Raw genomic sequence first — 8,170 nt, 5'->3', positions numbered from 1 at the left:
AGTTTGGAGTGGGGCAGGGGAGGAGTGATACCAGCATATGGATGGGAAAAGGGGGGTGGGGGGGAGGAGGAGGAGAAGAGTGCTATCTGGCACGGGGTGCAGGGTCTAGAAGGTGGCAGGACAAGGTTGCCATTAGGACCCTTGGGAAGGGGGAGGGTAGGAGTGGAGTAGGAAAGGAGCAGAGAGGGGAAAAGACTATTGCTGGGTACATTGGCTAAGAGTGGTGCACAGTGAGGGTGAGGGGATGTGAATTGGGATCAAGTAATAGAACAGGAGGCCGAAACTGTTGGATGAAGGGTGTGGGTTCAGTAGGTTACAAAGGTTGAGGCTGTTATAATTTTGGGAGTCGAGAATTTGTTGTAAGGATAACTCCCATCTGTGCAGTTCAGAAAAGCTGGTCATGGAAGTATTCCGGTGGTCTGTACTTAAAATTTTGTTTGTAACCGCCTATTCTATGCCGGAGAAGATTAGAAAATATTTTAAATGTCAAGCTTGAGCAATTACACTAAAATCTTTCGCATTAATAACATTGAGAATATATTTCTTGTAATTGAGGGAGAATCTAGTCCTTAACTTACAGGTTGTCTTTGTGAAATTGAATTACTCAAAGACACTGAGTGGTAAAGGTTTGATTGTGTGAATATCTTGTTGCAACTAAAAAGGTTACGATGTCAGATGCCACAGTGAGAGTGAAGGTAGTAATGGTAGAGCAGTGGGATAGTGCACTTGACATAGAATGAAAGGATGTTTGTGATAAAAGTTTACAGCAAATATCCACATTATTTAATTTCTATGAGCTAAAAGTAAAATTTGGCAAAAAAAAAAAATGCACTGTTGAAAGTTCTGGATTTCATTTCAGGTGGTTAATTTTTCTTTGTAAAGGAAACCTTATGTAAAGTTAGAGCTGTTGTACAACTCTGAAGAAGTTCTCTTGGGTTATTATTTCAAGAGAATGACTGTACTTTCAAGACTTGCATATTAACAAAACAATGTGCCTCTGTACAGATAGTGTAAAATGGACTTTGTTGTGATTATATTAGTAAGATATGTTCCTGAAAGTTTCAGAATTGATGAATTTTGGGAATTATCAGTCAGTGCATGCATTAATCAACGACATCAAATGAATTCTGCGAGTAAGTCTTTTTGATTAGATCAACTAGTCTCTGTACGTCACAGTTGTTTGTTCTTCAGTCTGTATTATTAATGATAACACTTTTCAATTACTGTGTTTATTTTCCTTGCTCAAATACATCCACAAGTGAAAATACATAAAGATATGTATTATTTAAATTGTGGTTTTGCTAGTATGTAGTGTCAAAGGCAGATTAATCATTGCATATTAGAAGATCCCAACTAGTGCCGATTATGTTCTGTTTCTGACAAACTAAGAGATCTTCAGTTTTTGGCAGTCAAGTCACATTTTTCAGAGTGTTACATCTTGAAACACTCTTCGTCATTTACTTAACGGGTTTCAAACTGACGTAACCTGTTGAGGGAGCTGCCTCCAACTCTCACCACAGTTCCATTACATGCATCTCTTCATTACCAGCAAGTGGCACACTTCTTCATAAAAAGTTGATTGTGTAAATGATATTTTCTAAGCCCAGAAGAACTGAACGTATTGTGAAAACGTCTTATACCTTTGTTACAGTATGTCACAGCTGCAATTTAATTTCCTTGAGCTGCCAAAGTATGCAGTATGGATCTTGAGTGAAAAGATAGTCAAATGAGATTAGCACAAGCAATACACTGTTTTTGTGGTGAAAACTTTGTTTTTTACCCAACTGTTGCTGCTGTTGTCAGTTTCATCATCATACTGACCAGTTTCCAGCCACCAAGCTGGGTCTGTTTGGAACAAAAGCCTTTTCATCTAGCCCTGTTTTCCCACCATCTTCCAGTGTTCATTCTGGTCCAGTCATTGCCTGTTTTTTCAACATGCTCCTCCACACCTTTCAGCCATATAGCCCTTGGCATTCTTCTTGGCCATTTCCTTCACATCTTCACTTTGTGTAGCTTCTTGGGTATCCTCTTGTTTGCATTCTCTTTAAGTGCTCATATCATCTTAACCTTGACATTCCTATCATGCTGAGAGTGGTTCCTCTTTTACTGTTTCCCTTGCTCTTTCATTCCTCATCCTCTTGTCACCTTTATTTGTATCCTACTCCTGAGGAACTTCATTTCTCTCTTCCCATTCCCTTCTTTTTTAGTGCTTCCCAGACCTTTCTTCTGCTGCAGATCTTATTATATGCCCTATCTATGTTGAGAAAGACTATCAAAAGGTCTTCCCCAAGTTCAGTGATGCTCCTGGAGATGCCTCACTGCAAATGTGAGGCCAACAGTTGACCTCCCAGGTGTGAAGCCATGCTGTTCCTTGCTCAACTGGTTCTTGGCCCTTGTTCAGTTTCTTTCCATATACCTTGACACAGTGTGCTATGAGTGTGACTCCCCTGTAGTTTCTCCAGTCATTCCTGTGTGCAGAAGACATGTAATATGTTTGCCCCCTCCCTGCTACAGAGTGTAAACCAGCCTTGGTGTTCAGTTTAAGAAGGTAAAATTTAAATTAACACACAACATAGCTTTGTAATAAGATTTATTGTCATAATAGATCAGCCAATAATTTAGCAAGCAATTTTATAAATACCACAAAATGTAACTGTGAAATTTAAGGGAACATTTATGTACTTTTTTATAGAATCCTCCAGGATTCAATTACCTTGTTGTTGCCCACACCAATGAAACCAAGGTTAATATGTCATTCACTTGCCTCAGAGCCACACTGTGCATCATCATCATCATCATCTCTCTCTCTCTCTCTCTCTCTCTCTCTCTCTCTCTCTATCTATCTATCTATCTCTGTATCTCTTCTGTAGATAACCAGGTGTGTCACTTAAGAGTCGGGGCACATCTTCTGTTGTTTTGGCAGATGTTTACAATTTAGTTCCTTCTATTTGCAGCTTGTCAGCCCAAACAAATACTGCTTATCATGTTTTTCATGTGACGTCCAGTGTCAGTGGGAAACATTGGTTTGTTTCCCATGTAGAACAAAACGATTTTTAAATTAGAATTTTACATGTCAGTTCAATAGAATGCTACAGAGTAGTCTAATGTGATATTCATTTTACCGACATGTATTAACAGCAATGATAAAAATGAGGAATAGCTGGTACTCCAGCAGTGACTGAGAAGCAAACTTCTACATGGAATTAGCAGTCAGTGCTGGCCAGTGCAGTTTTATTGCTGCAGGAGTGCTCATTATACCATGTGTTTTGCTGTCACTGTTAATAAATATCGGTAAAACAAACATTGCACTACAATAATTTAGGACCGCTCTGTCAAACAGGTACCCAAATTAACCCTTCAAAATCATTTTCCGTGTAACAGGAAACAAATTGACGATTTTCATTGACACTGGGTGCTGTTTGGAGGACACAATGAGCAGCGTTTGTTTGGACTGTCTTCAGCTACACATTGTAAAAACAAAATTGCAAATATCTGCCAAAACACCAGAAAGAATGCTCCTGACAACTCTTAGGAGAGACAGCCTGAATATATGCCTTCAAAATGCTCCCCTCCTCTATCCCTACAATGCTACATGGAATTTTCCATTGATGGATACAGTGCTGGAAGCCTTCTTTTGTGAGCTCCTTGATTTGCATGCTGCTTAGTCTGTCACTGTTTCACTGGACTGAAATATTTTTCCTTTTAATGCAGATTTGACCTTGGGAGCAGATAAGTCACATAGTGATAGGTCTAGCAAATAATGTGGGTAGTATAACACTGGGATGCTGTGCTACACTAGAAACCTTTTAACAGACAATGCAGTGTGAGCCACTGCGTTGCGTTGATGCAGAACCCAATTTATTATTTCACAAGTTGGGTCATGTTTTTCTTAATTTCTTGTGGAGTTGAGCAAGAACCTAAAGATACTAATGTTGATTAACAGTTTGACCTTCAGTAACCCAGTGAAGATATAAAATTCCATGAATATTGAAAAAAAAAATCAACACTTTGAACTTGATTTTCTTATTCGAGCTATGTTTGCTATGGTGTAGTTGGCCTTCCAGTATACGGATTGGCACTTAGTTTCTGGATTTTAAGTGAAAAACCAAGATTTGTCACACAGTATCACTGTTTCCAAGAAATTACAATCATTTTAAATGGTATTCAAAGTGTCAACAAAACCATTTTCAGAAGCTTCTTTTTGTTAGATTTTGAGAATTTTCAGTGGGAGTTTCGCACACACTTTTCTTGTGTTAAAAAATTGGTTATGTAAAATTTGTCTTATGCATTGTTCGTCAATTCCACAGTTTCAGCAATTAATTGAATACTTGGCTGACAGTCGGGTCGAATCAGATTACATACATTTTTGATATTTTCATCCATTTTTAATGTTGAGGTGTCTCCTGGGTGTGAGTCATCTTAAGCATCTTCTCAGCCATCTTGGAAATGCTTGCACCACTGAAAAACTCATGTACATGATAAACAGTCTGTGCCATACACTTTTTTAGTAAAAGGTGTGTTTCAGTAGCAGTATTCGCAAGTTTTACATGAAATCTCATGACAATCTTTTGCTGTATTATTGTACTTATCATTTTTCAAACAAAACAAAATAACAGCTGTTACACAAACAAAGGAAATGACCACACTGATTTGTCTACAGAAACTAGAGATGCCACATCCAACTGGTAAGGCTTTATGCTTCACAGCTCTTGGTCGCTCATCTTTAGAACATGTGTCCATACACTATGATAGGATCAGTCCTTTTATTTTATAGTCACACCTTGAATATTGCTTATTGAAGATTTTGTGATACAAAATATATATTGTCATCATTTTTATTTTGGCTGTGTGTCCATTGTACCATTACTTTATCATGTGAGATTTCTGTTGAGAACCCAGCCATTGACAAGGGAAGTTTGTGACTGACTTCAGAATGTGAAAGCATGCATGTATATTTGTTGAAACACCAACATGCGACAGCATGTTCCGGAAAATTTGCTGAAGATTCAAATTCAATTCATACATCCATAGGTCCCAATTTAATTATCTGTCAGCCTATTACGACGATCAAGTATGGCTCTTTGAATTTCTGTGGACCAAGTAGACACCCTGCTTCTTTATCAGCACTGTCATAGTACGAAGCACGAAACATCACATACATATCATATGACAGACTGTATACATTTTCATCCCACTCTAGGTATAAGTTGTTATATGGGTAGAACTCTGAATTCAAGTAAACTCTGGCTTTAATTAACTTGCTGTTGTCGAATACAGTGGAATCATTTGTTATGTTCCCTCTTCTATCAGTCTGAAACACAAGTGTGATGAATCTATGTGTCTCTAGCTGCAAAGAGATTTTAATAACTCATGTCTGTCTGTTTGTAGTCGGTAGCACTGGATACTTGAAAACCTCCCAAGAGCGGAATGTTAGTGATAGATATGTACCAGAATTGATAACTTTTAAACTCTTCAAACGATCCTCGTCTGATGTACTGATGTGAGGCATTTTCCATATTATCTTGCTGATTATGATCATATTCTCCTCTTGAGCTCCTTGAATGTGTGAGTTATTATCCATTGCACCCCGTACCAGAATGTATTCCTGTTTATCATTCACAATAATCTGCTTCATGTCCCCAAAGTAGCCCATAAGCATTTTTAGAGGCATGCATGCAGTAAATCTTTTGTACTCTGTAGCCGTTCTATCCACTGGATAGTCTTTGAACCATCCCATATTTTCTAAACCACTCACATTCGTGGATGATGCAGAGATGTATGTTTCAAGGTTTGATGTTATGCCAACATTGTGTGTACAGTCGATCTCAGACCCATTGAATTCATAGCGTATCTTTTGGAACAGGAATTCTGAAGCGTTACGTGTAAGCTTGGATCCTAATGTATCGCTGCCATCAGTTTTCTTGAATGACCCTTCCAGATATGTGAAACTCTTGCACGGAAGTGTCAGTGCATCTTGGTTCTGGATGATAACCCTAATTTCATCGTTCTTGTTAAATGTGGTTGGAACGTAAGGTTTATGCGAGAAGTATTCCTGACATATAATTCTCTCATCATACTTTACTGGACTGGATATTTTGAGTGAGGACGTCATTGCGAGGTTTCAAACAAACTGACTTAAGAAACTCGTAGTTCACAAGTGTTATCACTTTGCGATTCAGCAGCGAAGTAACATGCTGTGGATTTTGTGGATACGTGCATAGCGAGCACGGGGCCCCGAGCTAATGTGGCCTTCCTTCCTTTCCGGGCTGCATACCTTCCCTTTCCGCATCCTTCCCCATCCCCTGTCTTCGCCCCCCCCCCCCCCCTCACCTCTGGCTCTTTCCTTCACTTTCTCCCCTCTGGGAGTATGGTTTGCGCCTACGTCCGGAGACGGACGCTTGTAAATGTACCGCATTCTTCGCCTTTCTTGCTTGTATGTCTTCTTCCTTCCTTTGTCCTTCTCTTTTCCTTACCTCTTCTCTTTACCCTTTTCTCCGCTGCGGCGTTTGAGACCCCCTCTTCTTTCCTTTCCCTTTCTCTTTCTTCCTCCCTGTGCGTGTGTGAAGGCCGACCCACGCACTTCCATGCGTAGCCGGTGACGGGGTAACGCGTAATTCCCCGCCCCGGGTAGACAGGTAGGACACGTACGTACCCCCTGGTAACGGCCAGGCCCAGGGAGGGGTGATTACCCGAGCTGATACCTTCCGAAAGTGCCGATTGGTCTGTCCGTTTGTCGGGAGGTGTGACCTGAGGTGTGAACAATCACCTAAGGCGGGAGTGCCCTCAGAGAGGGCCCCCACAAGGGAGGAGCGCGCCATCGGAGACGCCGGTAATCATGGGGGATTCTTCCGCAATGGTTTCCTCACCTTCCACTTTGTCTGCTCACAAACGTAAGTTCACTGAGTCTCAGCCACAGTCAGTTCTTCCATCGTTGCCACAGTTCCTTGTTGTTTCTCGGTCTGACGAAGGTCACGACTTCTCCACGGTCAACCCTTTCATTATTCAGAAAGGTCAGAAAGGTCGACGCAATTGCGGGTCCTGTAAAGTCTTGTTCCAGATTACGGAATGGCACCCTGTTGTTAGAAACAGTCAGTGCCCTCCAGGCACAAAAATTGCTGCGTACCTCACTACTACACACCTTCCCTGTCCAGGTGGAACTGCACCGTACTTTAAATTCCTCGCGTGGAGTCGTTTATACACGCTCCCTCGATGGCTTGTCTGACGAAGAAATTCAGCACTACCTGTCTGACCAGGGCGTAACGGCTGTTCGTAGGGTTATGAAGAGGGTTGACACAAACATCATTCCAACCCTCACTGTCTTCTTGACATTTGACAGAGTTCAACTCCCGTCAAAGATCAAGGCAGGCTATGAGATAATTTCCGTTCGCCCTTACGTCCCAAACCCTACGCGTTGCTATCGGTGTCAGCGGTTCAATCACACCAGCCAGTCCTGTTCCAATCCGGCCAAATGTGTTACGTGTGGCTGGGATGCCCATGAGGGTGCTTGTCCACCTCCATCCCCTCGCTGCATCAACTGTATGGGTGACCACGCTGCTTCCTCTCGAGATTGTCCCGTTTTCAAGGACGAAAAGCTCATCCAGGAGATCAGAGTAAAGGAAAAGGTGTCGACCTTTGCTGCTCGAAAATTATTCGCCAGTCGACAGCCCACCGTGCCTCAGAAAGGAAAATACAGCACTGTCCTTGCTTCTCCTCGGCCAACAAAGGAGGCGGCCACGCAGACTTGCGACCTCACTTTTAGTGCCACGGTCGTCAGATCGGCCAGCGCAAAGATCGCACGTTCAACCTCCCCACTTTCGCCTGCCCACTCTATGGCTCACCCTTCGTCGGGTTCTGCTAAATCTCGAGCCCACAAGTCAGACACGAAGTCTTCGAAAACAGAGCATACTCGTGAAGAGTTTTTACGTACCGCAACTTCACAACCATCGGTTCCTCCTTCATCTAAACATCATACTTCCAAGAAGGCTACAAAGAAACCCAGTTCCTCTCCTTCTCCGCCAAGGCGTGTCCCATCTACAGCACCACCTGGTGGAAATCGCCCTCGGCCGTCTTCTGTGTCGCCGAGGCTCACTGCTGGTGGCCGGTCAACCGGCCGATCGCTGGTGGCAGGAGCTGCTCCTGACCAACCTATGGATCAGGATCTTCTGCCTTC

This window comes from Schistocerca serialis, chromosome 1, assembly GCF_023864345.2.
Source record: "Schistocerca serialis cubense isolate TAMUIC-IGC-003099 chromosome 1, iqSchSeri2.2, whole genome shotgun sequence".
NCBI lineage: Eukaryota > Metazoa > Arthropoda > Insecta > Orthoptera > Acrididae > Schistocerca > Schistocerca serialis.
This window is presented reverse-complemented; position numbering follows the sequence as displayed.